Raw genomic sequence first — 22,646 nt, 5'->3', positions numbered from 1 at the left:
CTGATCTGAGGGAGGTCAGTCGTGGGAGAGAGATGACTGATCTGAGGAAGGTCACTAATGAGTTAGAGAAGAATGCTCTGAGGGAGGACTGTCCTGGATTAGAGAAGGCTGATCGGAGGGAGGTCTGTCCTGGATTAGAGAAGGCTGATCTGAGGGAGGTTACTCCTGGGTTAGCGAAGGCAGATCTGAGGGAGGTCACTCCTGGGTTAGCGAAGGCTGATCTGAGAGAGGTCAATCCAGGCTTACAGAAGCCTGATCTGAGGGAGGTCACTCCTGGGATAGAGATGGCTGATATGATGGAGGATAGTCCTGGGTTAGAGAAGAATGTTCTGAGGGAGGTCACTCCAGACTTAAAGAAGGCTGATCTGAGGGCGGTCAATCCTGGGTTAGAGAAGGCTGATCTGATGGAGGTCAGTCCTGGGTTAAAGAAGGTAGATCTGAGGAAGGTCAGACCTGGGTTATAGAAGTCTGATCTGAGGGATGTCTGTCCTGGATTAGAGAAGGCTGATCTGAGGGAGGTCAGTCCTGGGATAGGGAAGACTGATCTGAGGGACGTCACTACTGGTTTAGAGAAGAATGCTCTGAGGGATGTCTGTCCTGGAATAGAGAAGGCTGATCTGAGGGAGGTCACTTCTGGGTTAGGGAAAGCTCATCTGAGGAAGGTAACTCCTGGGTTAGAGAAGGCTGATTTGAGGGATATCACTCCTGGGATAGAGAAGAATGATCTGAGGGAGGTCACTCCTGGATTAGGGAAGGCTGATATGAGGGAGTTCAGTCCTGGGTTAGAGAAGGCTGATCTGAGGGAGCTCAGTCCTGGGTTAGAGAAGGCTGATTTGAGGGAGATCACTCCTGGGAGAGAGAAGACTGATCTGAGGGAGGTCACTCCTGGGTTAGAGGAGGCTGGTCTGAGGGACTTCCGTCCTGGGTTAGATAAGGCTGAACTGAGAAATTCAGTTTTGAGCTGGAGAAGGCCGATCTGAGGGAGTTCAGTCCTGAGTTAGAGAAGGCCGATCAGAGGGTGTTCTGTCATGGGTTAGAGATGGCTATTCTGAGGGAGGTCACTACTGGGTTAGAGAAGGCTGATCTGAGGGAGGTCAGTCCTGGGTTAGAGAAGGCTGATCTGAGGGAGGTCAGTCCGTGGGTAGAGAAGGCTGATCTGAGGGAGATCAGACCTTGGTTAGAGAAACCTGATCTGAGGGAAGTCTGTCCTGAGTTAGAGAAGGCTGAACGGAGGGAGCTCAGTCCTCAGTTAGAGAAGGCCGATCAGAGGGATGTCAGTTCTGGGTTAGAGAAGACTGATCTGAGGGAGTTCATTCCTGGGGACGAAAAGGCTGATCTGAGGGATGTCACCTCTGGGTAGGGAAGGCTGATCTGAGGGAAGTCACTACTGGGTTAGAGAAGGCCGATCTGAGGGAGGTCACTCCAGGGTTAGAGAAGGCTGATCTGAGGGAGGTCTGTCCAGGGTTAGAGTAGGCTGATCTGAAGGAGGTGACCCCTGGGTTAGTGAAGGCTGATCTGAGGGAGTTCAGTCGTGGATTAGAGAGGACTGATCTGAGGGAGGTCACTCCAGGGTTAGAGAAGGCTGATCTGAGAGAGGTCAATCCTGGCTTACAGAAGCCTGATCTGAGGGAGGTCACTCCTGGGATAGAGATGGCTGTTATGAGGGAGGTTAGTCCTGGGATAGAGAAGAATGTTCTGAGGGAGGTCACTCCAGAAATGAAGAAGGCTGATCTGGGGGCGGTCAATCCTGGGTTAGAGAAGGCTGATCTGAGGGAGGTCAGTCCTGGGTTAAAGAAGGTAGATCTGAGGAAGGTCAGACCTGGGTTAGAGAAGGCCGATCTGCGGGAGGTCAATCCTGGGTAAGAGAAGGCTGATCTGAGGGAGGTCAGTCCTGGGATAGAGAAGACTGATCTGAGGGACGTCACTACTGGTTTAGAGAAGAATGCTCTGAGGGTGGTCTGTCCTGGATTAGAGAAGGCTGATCTGAGGGAGTTCAGTCCTGTGTTAGAGAAGCCTGATCTGAGGGAGGTCACTCCTGGGTTAGGGAAGGCTGATCTGAGGGAGGTCACTCCTAGGTTAGAGAAGGCTGATCTGTGGGAGATCACTCCTGTGACAGAGAAGACTGATCTGAGGGAGGTCTTTCCTGGGTTAGGGAAGGCTGATTTGAGGGAGATCACTACTGGGTTAGAAAAGGCTGATCTGAGGGAGTTCAGTCCTGGGTTAGAGAAGGGTGATCTGAGGGAGGTCACTCCTGGGTTAGAGAAGGCTGGTCTGAGGGAATTCAGTCCTGGGTTAGATAAGGCTAATCTGAGAGAATTCAGTATTGAGCTGGAGATGGCTGATCTGAGGGAGTTCAGTCCTGAGTTAGAGAAGTCCGATCTGAGGGGGTTCTGTCATGGGTTAGAGATGGCTGGTCTGAGGGAGGTCAGTCCTGGGTTAGAGAAGGCTGATCTGAGGGAGGTCAGTCCGAGGGTAGAGAAGGCTGATCTGAGGGATGTCAGACCTTGGATAGAGAAACCTCATCTGAGGGAGCTCAGTCCTGAGTTAGAGAAGGCTGATCTGAGGGAGTTCATTCCTGGGGTAGAAAAGGCTGATCTGATGGAGGTCACCTCTGGGGTATGGAGGGCTGATGTGAGTGAAGTCACTCCTGGGTTAGAGAAGACTGATCTGAGGGAGGTCACTCCTCACTTAGAGAAGGCTGATCTAAGGGTGGTCTGTCCTGGATTAGAGAAGACTGATCTGAAGGAGGCCAGTCCTGTGTTAGAGAAGGCTGATCTGAGGGAGGTCACACCTGGGGTAGAGAAGGTTGATCTGAGGGAGGTCAGTCCTTGGGTAGAGAAACTGATCTGAGGAAGGTCAGTCCTGGGATAGAGAAGGCTATTCTGAGGGAGGTCTTTCCCGGATTAGGGAAGACTGATCTGAGGGAGATCAGTCCTGTGTTAAAGAAGGCTGATCTGAGGGAGGTCACTCCAGGGTTAGAGAAGGCTAATCTGATGGTGTTCAGTCCTAGGTTAGAGAAGGCTGATCTGAGGGAGGTCAGTCCTGGGTTAAAGAAGGCAGATCTGAGGAAGGTCAAACCTGGGTTAGAGAAGGCTAATCTGAGGGAGGTCAGTCCTGGGATAGAGAAGACTGATCTGAGGGAGGTAACTAATGGGTTAGAGAAGAATGCTCTGAGGGAGGTCAGTCCTGGATTAGAGAAGGCTGATCTGAGGGTGCTCAGTCCTGGGTTAGAGAAGGCTGATCTGAAGGAGTTCAGTCCTGGGATAGAGAAGGCTGATCTGCAGGTGCTCAGTCCTGGGTTAGAGAAGGCTGATCTGAAGGAGTTCACTCCTGGGTTAGAGAAGGCTGATCTGAAGGAGTTCACTCCTGGGTTAGAGAAGGCTGATCTGAATGAGGTGACTCCTGGGTTAGAGAAGGCATATCTGAGGGAGTTCAGTCCTGGTTTAGAGAAGACTGATCTGAGGGAGGTCACTCCAGGATTGGAGAAGGCTGATCTGAGAGAGGTCAATCCTGGGTTAGAGAAGGCTGATCTGAGGGAGGTCAGTCTTTGGTTAGAGAAAGCTGATCTTAGGAAGGTCAGGTGTGTGTTAGGGAAGGCTGATCTGAGGGAGTTCACTCCTGGGTTAGAGAAAACTGATTTGAGGGAGGTCAGCCCTGGGGTAGAGAAGAATGATCTGAGGGAGGTCACTCCTGGGATAGAGATGGCTGATCTGAGGGATGTCTGTCCAAGATTAGAGAAGGCTGATTTGAGGGAGGTCAGTCCTGGATTAGAGAAGGCTGATCTGAGGGAGGTCAGTCCTTGGGTAGAGCAGGCTGATCTGAGGGAGGTCAGTCCTGGGATAGAGAAGGCTATTCTGAGGGAGGTCACCATTTGTTAGCGAAGACTTATCTGAGGGAGGTCACTCCAGGGTTAGAGAACGATAATCTGAGGGAGTTTATTCCTAGGTTAGAGAAGGCTGATCTGAAGGAGTTCACTCCTGGGTTAGAGCAGGCTGATCTGAGGGTGCTCAGTCCCGGGTTAGAGAGGACTGATCTGAGGTAGGTCACTCAAGGGTTAGAGAAGGCTGATCTGAGAGAGTTCAATCCTGGGTTAGTGAAGGCTGATCTGACGGAGTTCAGTCCTGCGTTAGAGAATGCTGATCTGAGGGAGGTCAGTCCTGGGATAGAGAAGACTATTCTGAGGGGGGTCACCATGTGTTAGAGAAGACTGATCTAAGGGAGGTCACTCCAGGGTTAGAGATCGCTGATCTGAGCGAGGACACTCCTTGGTTAGAGAAGGCTGATCTGAGGGAGTTCAGTCGTGGGTTAGCGAATGCTGATCTGAGGGAGGTCACTCCTGGGTTAGAGAAGACTGATCTGAGGGAGGTCACTACTGGCTTAGAGAAGGCTAATCTGAGGGAGGTCAGTCCTGGGATAGAGAAGCCTGATCTGAGGGAGATCACTTCTGGATTAGTGAAGGCTGTTCTGTGGGAGTTCACTACTGGGTTAGAGAAGGCTGTTCTGAGGGTACTCAGTCCTGGGTAAGAGAAGGCTGATCTGAGGGAGTTCAGACGTGGGTTAGAGAGGACTGATTTGAGGGAGGTCACTCCAGGTTTAGAGAAGGCTGATCTGAGAGAGGGCAATCTGGGTTAGCGAAGCCTGATCTGAGGGAGGTCACTCCTGGGATAGAGATGGATGATATGAGGGAGGTCAGTTTTCGGTTAGGGGAGACTGATCTGAGGGAGGTCACTCCAGGGTTAAAGAAGGCTGATCTGAGGCCGGTCAATCCTGGGTTAGAGAAGGCTGATCTGAGGGAGGTCAGTGCTGGGAAAAGAAGACTGATCTGAGGAAGGTCAGACCTGGGTTAGAGAAGGCTGATCTGAGGGAGGTCACTCCAGAGTTTGAGAAGGCTAATCTGAGGGAGGTCAGTCCTGGGAGAGAGAAGACTGATCTGAGGGAGGTCACTACTGGGTTACAGAAGAATGCTCTGAGGGAGTTCTTTCCTGGATTAGAGAAGGATGATCTGAGGGAGGTCACTCCTGGGTTAGCGAATGCTGTTCTGAGGGAGGTCACTCCTGGGTTAGAGAAGGCTGATCTGAGGGAGTTCACTACTGGGTTAGAGAAGGCAGATTTGAGGGTGCTCAGTCCTGGGTAAGAAAGGCTGATCTGAAGGAGGTGACTCCTGGGTTAGAGGAGGCTGATCTGAGGGAGTTCAGTCATGGGTTAGAGAAGACTGATCTGAGGTAGGTCACTCCAGGGTTAGAGAAGGCTGATCTGAGAGAGGTCAATCCTGGGATAGAGATGGCTGATATGAGGGAGGTCAGTCCTAGGTTAGAGAAGACTGATCTGAGGCAGGTCACTCCAGGGTTATTGAAGGCTGATCTGAGGGCGGTCAATCCTGGGTTAAAGAAGGCTAATCTGATGGTGGTCAGTATTGGGTTAAAGAAGGCAGATCTGAGGAAGGTCAGACCTGGGTTAGAGAAGGCTGATCTGAGGGAGGTCACTGCAGGGTTAGAGAAGAATGCTCTGAGGGAGGTCTGTCCTGGATTAGAGAAGGCTGATGTGAGGGAGGTCACTCCAGGGTTAAAGAAGGCTGATCTAAGGCCGGTCAATCCTGGGTTAGAGAAAGCTGATCTGAGGGAGGTCAGTCCTGGTTTAAGAAGGCAGATCTGAGGAAGGTCAGACCTGGGTTAGGGTAGGCTGATCTGAGGGAGGTCACTCGTGTGTTAGCGAAGGCTGATCTGAGGGAGATCACTCCTGGGATAGAGAAGACTGATCTGAGAGAGGTCACTCCTGCGTTAGGGAAGGCTGATCTGAGGGGGCTCAGTCCTGGGTTAGAGAAGACTGATCTGAGGGAGGTCAATCCAGGGTTAAAGAAGGCTGATCTGAGGGCGGTCAATCCTGGGTTAGAGAAGGCGGATCTGAGGGTGGTCAGTATTGGGTTAAAGAAGGCAGATCTGAGGAAGGTCAGACCTGGGTTAGAGAAGGCGGATCTGAGGGAGGTCACTTCAGGGTTAGAGAAGAATGCTCTGAGGGAGGTCTGTCCTGGATTAGAAAAGGCTGATCTGAGGGAGGTCACACCGGGGTTAGGGAAGGCTGATCTGAGGGAAGTCACTCGTGGGTTAGCGAAGGCTGATCTGAGGTAGATCAATCCTGGGATAGTGAAGACTGATCTGAGAGAGGTCACTCCTGGGTTAGGGAAGGCTGATCTGAGGGAGCTCAGTCCTGGGTTAGAAAAGGCTGATCTGAGGGAGTTCAGTCGAGGATTAGAGAGGACTGATCTGAGGGAGGTCACTCCAGGGTTAGAGATGGGTGATATGAGGGAGGTCAGTCCTGGGTTAGAGGAGACTGATCTGAGGGAGGTCACTCCAGGGATAAAGAAGGCTGATCTGAGGCCCGTCAATCCTGGGTTAGAGAAAGCTGATCTGAGGGAGGTCATTCCTGGGTTAAGAAAGCAGATCTGAGGAAGGTCAGACCTGGGTTAGGGAAGGCTGATCTGAGGGAGGTCACTCGTGGGTTAGCGAAGGCTGATCTGAGGGAGATCACTCCTGGCATAGAGAAGACTGATCTGAGAGTGGTCATTTCTGGGTTAGGGAAGGCTGATCTGAGGGAGCTCAGTCCTGGGGTAGAAAAGGCTGATCTGAGGGAGATCAGTCCTGGGTTAGAGCTGGCTGATATGAGGAATGTTCAGTCCTGGGTTAGAGCTGGCTGATATGAGGGAGGTCACTCCTGGGTTAGAGAAGGCTGGTCTGAGGGAGTTCAGTCCATGGTTAGATAAGGCGGATCTGAGAGAATTCAGTATTGAGCTGGAGATGGCTGATCTGAGGGAGTTCATTCCTGAGTTAGAGAAGGCCGATCTGAGGGTGTTCTGTCATGGGTTAGGGATGGCTGGTCTGAGGGAGGTCACTCCTGGTTTAGAGAAGGCTGATATGAGGGAGGTCAGTCCTGGGTTAGACATGGCTGATCTGAGGGAGGTCAGTCCGTGGGTAGAAAAGGCTGATCTGAGGGAGGTCAGACCTTGGTTAGAGAAATCTGATCTGATGGAAGTCTGTCCTGGGTTAGAGAAGGCTGATCTGAGGGAGGTCACTCCTGGGTTAGAGAAGACTGATCTGAGTGAGGTCACACATGGGGTAGAGAAGGTTGATCTGAGGGAGGTCAGTCCTTGGGTAGAGAAGGCTGATCTGAGGGAGGTCAGTCCTGGGATAGAGATGGCTATTCTGAGGGAGGTCACCATGTGTTAGAGAACACTGAACTGAGGGAGGTCACTCCAGGGTTAGAGAACGCTAATCTGAGGGAATTCAGTCCTAGGTTAGAGAAGGCTAATCTGAGGAAGGTCAATCCTGCGTTAGAGAAGGTAGCTCAGAGGGAGGTCATTCCTGGGGTAGAGAAGGCTGATCTGAGGGAGGTCACTCCTGGGTTAGAGAAGGCTGATTAGAGGGAGGTCACTCCTGGGTTAGAGAAGGCTGATCTGTGGAAGTTCACTACTGGGTAAGAGAAGGCTGATCTGAAGGAGGTGACTCCTGGGTTAGAGAAGGCTGATCTGAGGGAGTTCAGTCGCGGAATAGAGAGGACTGATCTGAGGGAGGTCTCTCCAGGGTTAGAGAAGGATGATCTGCGAGAGGACAATCTGGGTTAGAGAAGCCTGATCTGAGGGAGTTCACTCCTGGGTTAGAGATGGGTGATATGAGGGAGGTCAGTCCTGGGTTAGAGGAGTCTGATCTGAGGGAGGTCACTCCAGGGTTAAAGAAGGCTGATCTGAGGCCGGTCAATCCTGGGTTAGAGAAAGCTGATCTGAGGGAGGTCAGTGCTGGGTTAAGAAGGCAGATCTGAGGAAGGTCAGACCTGGGTTAGAGAAGGCTGATCTGAGGGAGGTCACTCCAGGGTTAGAGAAGGCTGTCTGAGAGAGGTCAATCCTGGGTTAGAGAAGGCTGATCTAAGGGAGGTCAGTTCTGGGAGAGAGAAGACTGATCTGAGGGAGGTCACTACTGGGTTAGAAAAGAATGCTCAGAGGGAGGTCGGTCCTGGATTAGAGAAGAATGATCTGAGGGAGGTTACTCCTGGGTTAGCTAAGGCTGTTCTGAGGGAGGTCACTCCTGGGTTAGAGAAGGCTGATCTGTGGGAGGTCACTCCTGCGTTAGAGAAGGCTGATCTGTGGGAGTTCACTACTGGGTTAGAGAAGGCTGATCTGAGGGTGCTCAGTCCTGGGTAAGAGAAGGCTGATCTGAAGGAGGTGACTCCTGGGTTAGAGAAGGCTGATCTGAGGGAGTTCAGTCGTGGGTTAGAGAAGACTGATCTGAGGGAGGTCACTCCAGGGTTAGAGAAGGATGATCTGAGAGAGGTCAATCCTGGGTTGGAGAAGCCTGATCTGAGGGTGGTCAGTATTGGGTTAAAGAAGGCAGATCTGAGGAAGGTCAGACCGGGGTTAGAGAAGGCTGAGCTGAGGGAGGTCACTCCAGGGTTAAAGAAGGCTTATCTGAGGGCGGTCAATCCAGGGTTAGAGAAGGCTGATCTGTGGGAGGTCACTCCAGGGTTAGGGAAGGCTGATCTGAAGGAGGTCACTCGTGGGTTAGCGAAGGCTGATCTGAGGGAGATCACTCCTGGGATAGAGAAGACTGATCTGAGAGAGGTCACTCCTGGGTTAGGGAAGGCTGATCTGAGGGAGCTCAGTCCTGGGTTAGAAAAGGCTGATCTGAGGGAGATCAGTCCTGGGTTAGATAAGGCTGATATGAGGGAGTTCAGTATTGAGCTGGAGATGGCTGATCTGAGGGAGTTCATTCATGAGTTAGAGAGGGCCGATCTGAGGGTGCTCTGTCATGGGTTAGTGATGGCTGGTCTGAGGGAGGTCACTCCTGGTTTAGAGAAGGCTGATATGAGGGAGGTCAGTCCTGGGTTAGAGAAGGCTGATCTGAGGGAGGTCAATCCGTGGGTAGATAAGGCTGATATGAGGGAGGTCAGACCTTGGTTAGAGAAACCTGATCTGATGGAAGTCTGTCATGGGTTAGAGAAGGCTGATCTGACGGAGATCAGTCCTGCGTTAGAGAAGGCTGATCTGAGGGATGTCAGTTCTGGGTTAGAGAAGGCTTATCTGAGGGAGGTCACTCCTGCATTAGAGAAGGCTGATCTGAGGGAGCTCAGACCTGAGTTAGAGAAGGCTGATCTGAGGGATGTCAGTTCTGGGTTAGAGAAGACGGATCTGAGGGAGTTCATTCCTGGGGTAGAAAAGGCTGATCTGATGGAGGTCACCTCTGGGGTAGGGACGGCTGATCTGAGGGAAGTCACTCCTGGGTTAGAGAAGACATATCTGAGGGAAGTCACTCCTGGCTTAGAGAAGGCTGATCTGAGGGTGGTCTGTCATGGATTAGAGAAGACTAATCTGAAGGAGGTCAGTCCTGTGTTAGAGAAGGCTGATCTGAGGGAGTTCTTTCCTGGATAAGGGAAGACTGATCTGAGGGAGATCAGTCCTGGGTTAGAGAAGGCTGATCTGAGGGAGGTCACTCCAGCGTTAGAGAAGGATGATCTGAAAGAGGTCAATCCTGGGTTAGAGAAGGCTGATCTGAGGGAGGTCAGTCCTGGGATAGAGAAGACTGATCTAAGGGAGGTCACTAATGGGTTAGAGAAGAATGCTCTGAGGGAGGTCAGTCCTGCATTAGAGAAGGCTTATCTGAGTGAGGTCACTCCTGGGTTAGGGAAGGCTGATCTGAGGGAGGTCATTCCTGGGATAGAGATGGCTGATATGAGGGAGGTCAGTCCTGGGTTAGAGAAGGCTGATCTGAGGGCGGTCAATCATGGGTTAGAGAAGGCGGATCTGATGGTGGTCAGTATGGGTTAAAGAAGGCAGATCTGAGGAAGGTCAGACCTGGGTTAGAGAAGGCTGATCTGAGGGAGGTCACTTCAGGGATGGAGAAGAATGCTCTGAGGGAGGTCTGTCCTGGATTAGAGAAGGCTGATCTGAGAGAGGTCACTCCGGGGTAACGGAAGGCTGATCTGAGGGAAGTCACTCGTGGGTTAGCGAAGGCTGATCTGAGGGAGATCAATCCTGGAATAGTGAAGACTGATCTGAGAGAGGTCACTCCTGGGTTAGGGAAGGCTGATCTGAGGGAGCTCAGTCCTGGGTTAGAAAACGTTGATCTGAGGGAGATCACTCCTGGGTTAGAGCTGGCTGATATGAGGGAGTTCAGTCCTGGGTTAGAGCTGGCTGATATGAGGGAGGTCACTCCTGGGTTAGAGAAGGCTGGTCTGAGGGAGTTCAGTCCATGGTTAGATAAGGCGGATCTGAGAGAATTCAGTATTGAGCTTGAGATGGCTGATCTGAGGGAGTTCATTCCTGAGTTAGAGAAGGCCGATCTGAGGGTGTTCTGTCATGGGTTAGAGATGGCTGGTCTGAGAGAGGTCACTCCGGGTTTAGAGAAGTCTGATATGAGGGAGGTCAGTCCTGGGTTAGACAAGGCAGATCTGAGGGAGGTCAGTCCGTGGGTAGATAAGGCTGATCTGAGGGAGGTCAGACCTTGATTAGAGAAATCTGATCTGTTGGAATTCTGCCCTGGGTTAGGGAAGGCTGAACTGAGGGAGATCACTCCTGGGTTAGAGAAGACTGATCTGAGTGAGGTCACACCTGGGGTAGAGAACGTTGATCTGAGGGAGGTCAGTCCTTGGGTAGAGATGGCTGATCTGAGGGAGGTCAGTCCTGGGATAGAGAAGGCTGATCTGTGGGAGTTCAGTCGTGGGTTAGAGAGGACTGATCTGAGGGAGGTCACTCCAGGGTTAGAGATGGGTGATATGAGGGAGGTCAGTCCTGGGCTAGAGGAGAATGATCTGAGGGAGGTCACTCCAGGGTTAAAGAAGGCTGATCTGAGGCCAGTCAATCCTGGGTTAGAGAAGACTGATCTGAGGGAGGTCAGTCCTGGGTTAAGAAGGCAGATCTGAGGAAGGTCAGACCTGTGTTAGAGAAGGCTGATCTGAGGGAGGTCAGTCCTGGGAGAGAGAAGACTGATCTGAGGGAGGTCGCTACTGGGTTTGAGAAGAATGCTCAGAGTGAGGTTGGTCCTGGATTAGAGAAGAATGATCTGAGGGAGGTTACTCCTGGGTTAGCGAAGGCTGTTCTGAGGGAGGTCACTCCTGGGTTAGAGAAGGCTGATCTGTGGGAGTTCACAACTGGGTTAGAGAAGGCTGATCTGAGGGTGCCCAGTCCTGGGTAAGAGAAGGCTGATCTGAAGGAGGTGACTCCTGGGTTAGAGAAGGCTGATCTGAGGGAGTTCATCCATGGGTTAGAGAAGACTGATCTGAGGGAGGTCACTCCAGTTTTAAAGAAGGCTGATCTGAGGGCGGTCAATCCTGGGTTAGAGAAGCCTGATCTGAGGGTGGTCAGTATTGGGTTAAAGAAGGCAGATCTGACGAAGGTCAGACCTGTGTTAGAGAAGGCTGAGCTGAGGGAGGTCACTCCAGGGTTAGAGAAGAATGCTCTGAGGGAGCTCTGTCCTGGATTAGAGAAGGCTGATCTGAGGAAGGTCACTGCAGGGTTAGGGAAGGCTGATCTGAAGGAGGTCACTCGAGGGTTAGCGAAGGCTGATCTGAGGGAGATCACTCCTGGGATAGTGAAGACTGATCTGAGAGAGGTCACTCCTTGGTTAGGGAAGGCTGATCTGAGGGAGCTCAGTCCTGGGTTAGAAAAGGCTGATCTGAGGGAGATCAGTCCTGGGTTAGAGCTGGCTGATATGAGGGAGTTCAGTCCTGGGTTATAGCTGGCTGATATGAGGCAGGTCACTCCTGGGTTAGAGAAGGCTGGTCTGAGGGAATTCAGTCCTGTGTTAGATAAGGCTGATCTGAGAGAATTCAGTATTGAGCTGGAGATGGCGGATCTGAGGTAGTTCTGTCCTGAGTTAGAGACGGCCGATCTGAGGGTGTTCTGTCATGGGTTAGAGATGGCTGGTCTGAGGGAGGTCACTCCTGGTTTAGAGAAGGCTGATCTGAGGGAGGTCAGTCCTGGGTTAGAGAACAGGTATCTGAGGGAGTTCATTCCGGGGGTACAAAAGGCTGATCTGATGGAGGTCACCTCTGGTGTAGGGAAGGCTGATCTGAGGGAAGTCACTCCTGGGTTAGAGAAGGCAGATCTGAGGGAAGTCACTCCAAGCTTAGAGAAGGCTGATCAGAGGGTGGTCTGTCATGGATTAGAGAAGGCTGATCTGAAGGAGCTCAGTCCTGTGATAGAGAAGGCTGGTCTGAGGGAGTTCTTTCCTGGATTAGGGAAGGCTGATCTGAGGGAGTTCAGTCGTGGCTTAGAGAAGACTGATCTGAGGTAGGTTACTCCAGGGTTAGAGAAGGCTGATCTGAGGGAGGTCACTCCAGGGTTATTGAAGGCTGATCTGAGGGCGGTCAATCCTGGGTTAAAGAAGGCTGATCTGAGGGTGGTCAGTATTGGGTTAAAGAAGGCAGATCTGAGGAAGGTCAGACCTGGGTTAGAGAAGGCTGATCTGAGGGAGGTCACTGCAGGTTTAGAGAAGAATGCTCTGAGGGAGGTCTATCCTAGATTAGAGAAGGCTGATCTGAGGGAGGTCACTCCGGGGTTAGGGAAGTCTGTTCTGAGGGAGCTCACTCGTGGGTTAGCGAAGGCTGATCTGAGGGAGATCACTCCTGGGATAGAGAAGACAGATCTGAGAGAGGTCACTCCTGGGTTAGGGAAGGCTGATCTGAGGGAGCTCAGTCCTGGGTTAGAAAAGCTGATCTGAGGGAGATCAGTCCTGGGTTAGATAAGGCTGGTCTGAGGGAGTTCAGTCCAGGGTTAGATAACGCGGATCTGAGAGAATTCAGTATTGAGCTGGAGATGGCTGATCTGAGGGAGTTAATTCCTGAGTTAGAGAAGGCCGATCTGAGGGTGTTCCGTCATGGGTTAGGGATGGCTGGTCTGAGGGAGATCACTCCTGGTTTAGAGAAGGCTGATAGGAGGGAGGTCAGTCCTGGGTTAGACATGGCTGATCTGAGGGAGGTCAGTCCGTGGGTAGATAAGGCTGATATGAGGGAGGTCAGTCCTTGGTTAGAGAAATCTGATCTGATGGAAGTCTGTCCTGGGTTAGAGAAGGCTGAACTGAGGGAGGTCACTCCTGGGTTAGAGAAGACTGATCTGAGTGAGGTCACACATGGGGTAGAGAAGGTTGATCTGAGGGAGGTCAGTACTTGGGTAGAGAAGGCTGATCTGAGGGAGTTCACTCCTGGGTTAGAGAAGGCTGATCTGAGGGAGTTCAGTCGTGGGTTAGAGAGGACTGATCTGAGGGAGGTCACTCCAGGGTTAGAGAAGGCTGATCTGAGAGAGGACAATCCTGGGTTACAGAAGCCTGATCTTAGGGAGGTCACTCCTGGGATAGAGATGGCTGATATGAGGTAGGTCAGTCCTGGGTTAGAGAAGACTGATCTGAGGGAGGTCACTCCAGGGTTAAAAAAGGCTGATCTGAGGCCGGTAAATCCTGGGTTAGAGAGGCTGATCTGGGGGAGGTCAGTACTGGGTTAAAGAAGGCAGATCTGAGGAAGTTCAGACCTGGGTTAGAGAAGGCTGATCTGAGGGAGGTCACTCGAGGGTTAGAGAAGGCTGATCTGAGAGAGCTCAATCCTGGTTTAGAGAAGGCTGATCTGAGGGAGGTCAGTCCAGGGAGAGAGAAGACTGATCTGAGGGAGGTCACTCCTGGGTTAGAGAAGAATGCTCTGAGGGAGGTCTGTCCTGGATTAGAGAAGGCTGATCTAAGGGAGGTTACTCCTGGGTCAGCGAAGGCTGATCTGAGAGAGGTCACTCCTGGGTTAGAGAAGGCTGATTTGAGGGAGATCACTCCTGGGATAGAGAAGACTGATCTGAGGGAGTTCACTCCTGGGTGAGGGAAGGCTGATCTGAGGGAGCTCAGTCCTGGTTTAGTAAAGGCTGATCTGAGGGAGTTCAGTCCTGGGTTAGAGCTGGCTGATATGAGTGAGTTCCGTCATGGGTTAGAGAAGGCTGATCTGAGGGAGCTCAGTCCTGAGTTAGAGAAGGCTGATCTGAAGGAGGTTACTCCTGGGTTAGAGAAGGCTGGTCTGAGGGAGTTCAGTCCTGGGTTAGATAAGGCTGATCTGAGAGAATTCAGTATTGAGCTGGAGAAGGCTGATCTGAGGGAGATCAGTCCTGGGTTAGAGAAGGCTGATCTGAGGGAGGTCACTCCAGGGTTAGAGAAGGCTGATCTGAAGGAGGTGACTCCTGGCTTAGAGAAGGATGATCTGAGTGAGGTCACTCCAGGGTTAGAGACGGCTGATCTGAGGGAGGTCAGTCGTGGGAGAGAGATGACTGATCTGAGGAAGGTCACTAATGATTTAGAGAAGAATGCTCTGAGGGAGGACTGTCCTGGATTAGAGAAGGCTGATCGGAGGGAGGTCTGTCCTGGATTAGAGAAGGCTGATCTGAGGGAGGTTACTCCTGGGTTAGCGAAGGCAGATCTGAGGGAGGTCACTCCTGGGTTAGCGAAGGCTGATCTGAGAGAGGTCAATCCAGGCTTACAGAAGCCTGATCTGAGGGAGGTCACTCCTGGGATAGAGATGGCTGATATGATGGAGGATAGTCCTGGGTTAGAGAAGAATGTTCTGAGGGAGGTCACTCCAGACTTAAAGAAGGCTGATCTGAGGGCGGTCAATCCTGGGTTAGAGAAGGCTGATCTGATGGAGGTCAGTCCTGGGTTAAAGAAGGTAGATCTGAGGAAGGTCAGACCTGGGTTATAGAAGTCTGATCTGAGGGATGTCTGTCCTGGATTAGAGAAGGCTGATCTGAGGGAGGTCAGTCCTGGGATAGGGAAGACTGATCTGAGGGACGTCACTACTGGTTTAGAGAAGAATGCTCTGAGGGAGGTCTGTCCTGGAATAGAGAAGGCTGATCTGAGGGAGGTCACTTCTGGGTTAGGGAAAGCTCATCTGAGGAAGGTAACTCCTGGGTTAGAGAAGGCTGATTTGAGGGATATCACTCCTGGGATAGAGAAGAATGATCTGAGGGAGGTCACTCCTGGATTAGGGAAGGCTGATATGAGGGAGTTCAGTCCTGGGTTAGAGAAGGCTGATCTGAGGGAGCTCAGTCCTGGGTTAGAGAAGGCTGATTTGAGGGAGATCACTCCTGGGAGAGAGAAGACTGATCTGAGGGAGGTCACTCCTGGGTTAGAGGAGGCTGGTCTGAGGGACTTCCGTCCTGGGTTAGATAAGGCTGAACTGAGAAATTCAGTTTTGAGCTGGAGAAGGCCGATCTGAGGGAGTTCAGTCCTGAGTTAGAGAAGGCCGATCAGAGGGTGTTCTGTCATGGGTTAGAGATGGCTATTCTGAGGGAGGTCACTACTGGGTTAGAGAAGGCTGATCTGAGGGAGGTCAGTCCTGGGTTAGAGAAGGCTGATCTGAGGGAGGTCAGTCCGTGGGTAGAGAAGGCTGATCTGAGGGAGATCAGACCTTGGTTAGAGAAACCTGATCTGAGGGAAGTCTGTCCTGAGTTAGAGAAGGCTGAACGGAGGGAGCTCAGTCCTCAGTTAGAGAAGGCCGATCAGAGGGATGTCAGTTCTGGGTTAGAGAAGACTGATCTGAGGGAGTTCATTCCTGGGGACGAAAAGGCTGATCTGAGGGATGTCACCTCTGGGTAGGGAAGGCTGATCTGAGGGAAGTCACTACTGGGTTAGAGAAGGCGGATCTGAGGGAGGTCACTCCAGGGTTAGAGAAGGCTGATCTGAGGGAGGTCTGTCCAGGGTTAGAGTAGGCTGATCTGAAGGAGGTGACCCCTGGGTTAGTGAAGGCTGATCTGAGGGAGTTCAGTCGTGGATTAGAGAGGACTGATCTGAGGGAGGTCACTCCAGGGTTAGAGAAGGCTGATCTGAGAGAGGTCAATCCTGGCTTACAGAAGCCTGATCTGAGGGAGGTCACTCCTGGGATAGAGATGGCTGTTATGAGGGAGGTTAGTCCTGGGATAGAGAAGAATGTTCTGAGGGAGGTCACTCCAGAAATGAAGAAGGCTGATCTGGGGGCGGTCAATCCTGGGTTAGAGAAGGCTGATCTGAGGGAGGTCAGTCCTGGGTTAAAGAAGGTAGATCTGAGGAAGGTCAGACCTGGGTTAGAGAAGGCCGATCTGCGGGAGGTCAATCCTGGGTAAGAGAAGGCTGATCTGAGGGAGGTCAGTCCTGGGATAGAGAAGACTGATCTGAGGGACGTCACTACTGGTTTAGAGAAGAATGCTCTGAGGGTGGTCTGTCCTGGATTAGAGAAGGCTGATCTGAGGGAGTTCAGTCCTGTGTTAGAGAAGCCTGATCTGAGGGAGGTCACTCCTGGGTTAGGGAAGGCTGATCTGAGGGAGGTCACTCCTAGGTTAGAGAAGGCTGATCTGTGGGAGATCACTCCTGTGACAGAGAAGACTGATCTGAGGGAGGTCTTTCCTGGGTTAGGGAAGGCTGATTTGAGGGAGATCACTACTGGGTTAGAAAAGGCTGATCTGAGGGAGTTCAGTCCTGGGTTAGAGAAGGGTGATCTGAGGGAGGTCACTCCTGGGTTAGAGAAGGCTGGTCTGAGGGAATTCAGTCCTGGGTTAGATAAGGCTAATCTGAGAGAATTCAGTATTGAGCTGGAGATGGCTGATCTGAGGGAGTTCAGTCCTGAGTTAGAGAAGTCCGATCTGAGGGGGTTCTGTCATGGGTTAGAGATGGCTGGTCTGAGGGAGGTCAGTCCTGGGTTAGAGAAGGCTGATCTGAGGGAGGTCAGTCCGAGGGTAGAGAAGGCTGATCTGAGGGATGTCAGACCTTGGATAGAGAAACCTCATCTGAGGGAGCTCAGTCCTGAGTTAGAGAAGGCTGATCTGAGGGAGTTCATTCCTGGGGTAGAAAAGGCTGATCTGATGGAGGTCACCTCTGGGGTATGGAGGGCTGATGTGAGTGAAGTCACTCCTGGGTTAGAGAAGACTGATCTGAGGGAGGTCACTCCTCACTTAGAGAAGGCTGATCTAAGGGTGGTCTGTCCTGGATTAGAGAAGACTGATCTGAAGGAGGCCAGTCCTGTGTTAGAGAAGGCTGATCTGAGGGAGGTCACACCTGGGGTAGAGAAGGTTGATCTGAGGGAGGTCAGTCCTTGGGTAGAGAAACTGATCTGAGGAAGGTCAGTCCTGGGATAGAGAAGGCTATTCTGAGGGAGGTCTTTCCCGGATTAGGGAAGACTGATCTGAGGGAGATCAGTCCTGTGTTAAAGAAGGCTGATCTGAGGGAGGTCACTCCAGGGTTAGAGAAGGCTAATCTGATGGTGTTCAGTCCTAGGTTAGAGAAGGCTGATCTGAGGGAGGTCAGTCCTGGGTTAAAGAAGGCAGATCTGAGGAAGGTCAAACCTGGGTTAGAGAAGGCTAATCTGAGGGAGGTCAGTCCTGGGATAGAGAAGACTGATCTGAGGGAGGTAACTAATGGGTTAGAGAAGAATGCTCTGAGGGAGGTCAGTCCTGGATTAGAGAAGGCTGATCTGAGGGTGCTCAGTCCTGGGTTAGAGAAGGCTGATCTGAAGGAGTTCAGTCCTGGGATAGAGAAGGCTGATCTGCAGGTGCTCAGTCCTGGGTTAGAGAAGGCTGATCTGAAGGAGTTCACTCCTGGGTTAGAGAAGGCTGATCTGAAGGAGTTCACTCCTGGGTTAGAGAAGGCTGATCTGAAGGAGGTGACTCCTGGGTTAGAGAAGGCATATCTGAGGGAGTTCAGTCCTGGTTTAGAGAAGACTGATCTGAGGGAGGTCACTCCAGGATTGGAGAAGGCTGATCTGAGAGAGGTCAATCCTGGGTTAGAGAAGGCTGATCTGAGGGAGGTCAGTCTTTGGTTAGAGAAAGCTGATCTTAGGAAGGTCAGGTGTGTGTTAGGGAAGGCTGATCTGAGGGAGTTCACTCCTGGGTTAGAGAAAACTGATTTGAGGGAGGTCAGCCCTGGGGTAGAGAAGAATGATCTGAGGGAGGTCACTCCTGGGATAGAGATGGCTGATCTGAGGGATGTCTGTCCAAGATTAGAGAAGGCTGATTTGAGGGAGGTCAGTCCTGGATTAGAGAAGGCTGATCTGAGGGAGGTCAGTCCTTGGGTAGAGCAGGCTGATCTGAGGGAGGTCAGTCCTGGGATAGAGAAGGCTATTCTGAGGGAGGTCACCATTTGTTAGCGAAGACTTATCTGAGGGAGGTCACTCCAGGGTTAGAGAACGATAATCTGAGGGAGTTTATTCCTAGGTTAGAGAAGGCTGATCTGAAGGAGTTCACTCCTGGGTTAGAGCAGGCTGATCTGAGGGTGCTCAGTCCCGGGTTAGAGAGGACTGATCTGAGGTAGGTCACTCAAGGGTTAGAGAAGGCTGATCTGAGAGAGTTCAATCCTGGGTTAGTGAAGGCTGATCTGACGGAGTTCAGTCCTGGGTTAGAGAATGCTGATCTGAGGGAGGTCAGTCCTGGGATAGAGAAGACTATTCTGAGGGGGGTCACCATGTGTTAGAGAAGACTGATCTAAGGGAGGTCACTCCAGGGTTAGAGATCGCTGATCTGAGCGAGGACACTCCTTGGTTAGAGAAGGCTGATCTGAGGGAGTTCAGTCGTGGGTTAGCGAATGCTGATCTGAGGGAGGTCACTCCTGGGTTAGAGAAGACTGATCTGAGGGAGGTCACTACTGGCTTAGAGAAGGCTAATCTGAGGGAGGTCAGTCCTGGGATAGAGAAGCCTGATCTGAGGGAGATCACTTCTGGGTTAGTGAAGGCTGTTCTGTGGGAGTTCACTACTGGGTTAGAGAAGGCTGTTCTGAGGGTACTCAGTCCTGGGTAAGAGAAGGCTGATCTGAAGGAGGTGACTCCTGGGTTAGAGAAGGCTGATCTGAGGGAGTTCAGACGTGGGTTAGAGAGGACTGATTTGAGGGAGGTCACTCCAGGTTTAGAGAAGGCTGATCTGAGAGAGGGCAATCTGGGTTAGCGAAGCCTGATCTGAGGGAGGTCACTCCTGGGATAGAGATGGATGATATGAGGGAGGTCAGTTTTCGGTTAGGGGAGACTGATCTGAGGGAGGTCACTCCAGGGTTAAAGAAGGCTGATCTGAGGCCGGTCAATCCTGGGTTAGAGAAGGCTGATCTGAGGGAGGTCAGTGCTGGGAAAAGAAGACTGATCTGAGGAAGGTCAGACCTGGGTTAGAGAAGGCTGATCTGAGGGAGGTCACTCCAGAGTTTGAGAAGGCTAATCTGAGGGAGGTCAGTCCTGGGAGAGAGAAGACTGATCTGAGGGAGGTCACTACTGGGTTACAGAAGAATGCTCTGAGGGAGTTCTTTCCTGGATTAGAGAAGGATGATCTGAGGGAGGTCACTCCTGGGTTAGCGAATGCTGTTCTGAGGGAGGTCACTCCTGGGTTAGAGAAGGCTGATCTGAGGGAGTTCACTACTGGGTTAGAGAAGGCAGATTTGAGGGTGCTCAGTCCTGGGTAAGAAAGGCTGATCTGAAGGAGGTGACTCCTGGGTTAGAGGAGGCTGATCTGAGGGAGTTCAGTCATGGGTTAGAGAAGACTGATCTGAGGTAGGTCACTCCAGGGTTAGAGAAGGCTGATCTGAGAGAGGTCAATCCTGGGATAGAGATGGCTGATATGAGGGAGGTCAGTCCTAGGTTAGAGAAGACTGATCTGAGGCAGGTCACTCCAGGGTTATTGAAGGCTGATCTGAGGGCGGTCAATCCTGGGTTAAAGAAGGCTAATCTGATGGTGGTCAGTATTGGGTTAAAGAAGGCAGATCTGAGGAAGGTCAGACCTGGGTTAGAGAAGGCTGATCTGAGGGAGGTCACTGCAGGGTTAGAGAAGAATGCTCTGAGGGAGGTCTGTCCTGGATTAGAGAAGGCTGATCTGAGGGAGGTCACTCCGGGGTTAGGGAAGGCTGATGTGAGGGAGGTCACTCCAGGGTTAAAGAAGGCTGATCTAAGGCCGGTCAATCCTGGGTTAGAGAAAGCTGATCTGAGGGAGGTCAGTCCTGGTTTAAGAAGGCAGATCTGAGGAAGGTCAGACCTGGGTTAGGGTAGGCTGATCTGAGGGAGGTCACTCGTGTGTTAGCGAAGGCTGATCTGAGGGAGATCACTCCTGGGATAGAGAAGACTGATCTGAGAGAGGTCACTCCTGCGTTAGGGAAGGCTGATCTGAGGGGGCTCAGTCCTGGGTTAGAGAAGACTGATCTGAGGGAGGTCAATCCAGGGTTAAAGAAGGCTGATCTGAGGGCGGTCAATCCTGGGTTAGAGAAGGCGGATCTGAGGGTGGTCAGTATTGGGTTAAAGAAGGCAGATCTGAGGAAGGTCAGACCTGGGTTAGAGAAGGCGGATCTGAGGGAGGTCACTTCAGGGTTAGAGAAGAATGCTCTGAGGGAGGTCTGTCCTGGATTAGAAAAGGCTGATCTGAGGGAGGTCACACCGGGGTTAGGGAAGGCTGATCTGAGGGAAGTCACTCGTGGGTTAGCGAAGGCTGATCTGAGGTAGATCAATCCTGGGATAGTGAAGACTGATCTGAGAGAGGTCACTCCTGGGTTAGGGAAGGCTGATCTGAGGGAGCTCAGTCCTGGGTTAGAAAAGGCTGATCTGAGGGAGTTCAGTCGAGGATTAGAGAGGACTGATCTGAGGGAGGTCACTCCAGGGTTAGAGATGGGTGATATGAGGGAGGTCAGTCCTGGGTTAGAGGAGACTGATCTGAGGGAGGTCACTCCAGGGTTAAAGAAGGCTGATCTGAGGCCCGTCAATCCTGGGTTAGAGAAAGCTGATCTGAGGGAGGTCATTCCTGGGTTAAGAAAGCAGATCTGAGGAAGGTCAGACCTGGGTTAGGGAAGGCTGATCTGAGGGAGGTCACTCGTGGGTTAGCGAAGGCTGATCTGAGGGAGATCACTCCTGGCATAGAGAAGACTGATCTGAGAGTGGTCATTTCTGGGTTAGGGAAGGCTGATCTGAGGGAGCTCAGTCCTGGGGTAGAAAAGGCTGATCTGAGGGAGATCAGTCCTGGGTTAGAGCTGGCTGATATGAGGAATGTTCAGTCCTGGGTTAGAGCTGGCTGATATGAGGGAGGTCACTCCTGGGTTAGAGAAGGCTGGTCTGAGGGAGTTCAGTCCATGGTTAGATAAGACGGATCTGAGAGAATTCAGTATTGAGCTGGAGATGGCTGATCTGAGGGAGTTCATTCCTGAGTTAGAGAAGGCCGATCTGAGGGTGTTCTGTCATGGGTTAGGGATGGCTGGTCTGAGGGAGGTCACTCCTGGTTTAGAGAAGGCTGATATGAGGGAGGTCAGTCCTGGGTTAGACATGGCTGATCTGAGGGAGGTCAGTCCGTGGGTAGAAAAGGCTGATCTGAGGGAGGTCAGACCTTGGTTAGAGAAATCTGATCTGATGGAAGTCTGTCCTGGGTTAGAGAAGGCTGATCTGAGGGAGGTCACTCCTGGGTTAGAGAAGACTGATCTGAGTGAGGTCACACATGGGGTAGAGAAGGTTGATCTGAGGGAGGTCAGTCCTTGGGTAGAGAAGGCTGATCTGAGGGAGGTCAGTCCTGGGATAGAGATGGCTATTCTGAGGGAGGTCACAATGTGTTAGAGAACACTGAACTGAGGGAGGTCACTCCAGGGTTAGAGAACGCTAATCTGAGGGAATTCAGTCCTAGGTTAGAGAAGGCTAATCTGAGGAAGGTCAATCCTGCGTTAGAGAAGGTAGCTCAGAGGGAGGTCATTCCTGGGGTAGAGAAGGCTGATCTGAGGGAGGTCACTCCTGGGTTAGAGAAGGCTGATTAGAGGGAGGTCACTCCTGGGTTAGAGAAGGCTGATCTGTGGAAGTTCACTACTGGGTAAGAGAAGGCTGATCTGAAGGAGGTGACTCCTGGGTTAGAGAAGGCTGATCTGAGGGAGTTCAGTCGCGGAATAGAGAGGACTGATCTGAGGGAGGTCTCTCCAGGGTTAGAGAAGGATGATCTGCGAGAGGACAATCTGGGTTAGAGAAGCCTGATCTGAGGGAGTTCACTCCTGGGTTAGAGATGGGTGATATGAGGGAGGTCAGTCCTGGGTTAGAGGAGTCTGATCTGAGGGAGGTCACTCCAGGGTTAAAGAAGGCTGATCTGAGGCCGGTCAATCCTGGGTTAGAGAAAGCTGATCTGAGGGAGGTCAGTGCTGGGTTAAGAAGGCAGATCTGAGGAAGGTCGGACCTGGGTTAGAGAAGGCTGATCTGAGGGAGGTCACTCCAGGGTTAGAGAAGGCTGTCTGAGAGAGGTCAATCCTGGGTTAGAGAAGGCTGATCTAAGGGAGGTCAGTCCTGGGAGAGAGAAGACTGATCTGAGGGAGGTCACTACTGGGTTAGAAAAGAATGCTCAGAGGGAGGTCGGTCCTGGATTAGAGAAGAATGATCTGAGGGAGGTTACTCCTGGGTTAGCTAAGGCTGTTCTGAGGGAGGTCACTCCTGGGTTAGAGAAGGCTGATCTGTGGGAGGTCACTCCTGGGTTAGAGAAGGCTGATCTGTGGGAGTTCACTACTGGGTTAGAGAAGGCTGATCTGAGGGTGCTCAGTCCTGGGTAAGAGAAGGCTGATCTGAAGGAGGTGACTCCTGGGTTAGAGAAGGCTGATCTGAGGGAGTTCAGTCGTGGGTTAGAGAAGACTGATCTGAGGGAGGTCACTCCAGGGTTAGAGAAGGATGATCTGAGAGAGGTCAATCCTGGGTTGGAG

The sequence above is a fragment of the Carcharodon carcharias genome, chromosome 5 (genome assembly GCF_017639515.1).
Source record: "Carcharodon carcharias isolate sCarCar2 chromosome 5, sCarCar2.pri, whole genome shotgun sequence".
Lineage (NCBI taxonomy): Eukaryota > Metazoa > Chordata > Chondrichthyes > Lamniformes > Lamnidae > Carcharodon > Carcharodon carcharias.
Note: the sequence above shows the minus strand (reverse complement) of the source record.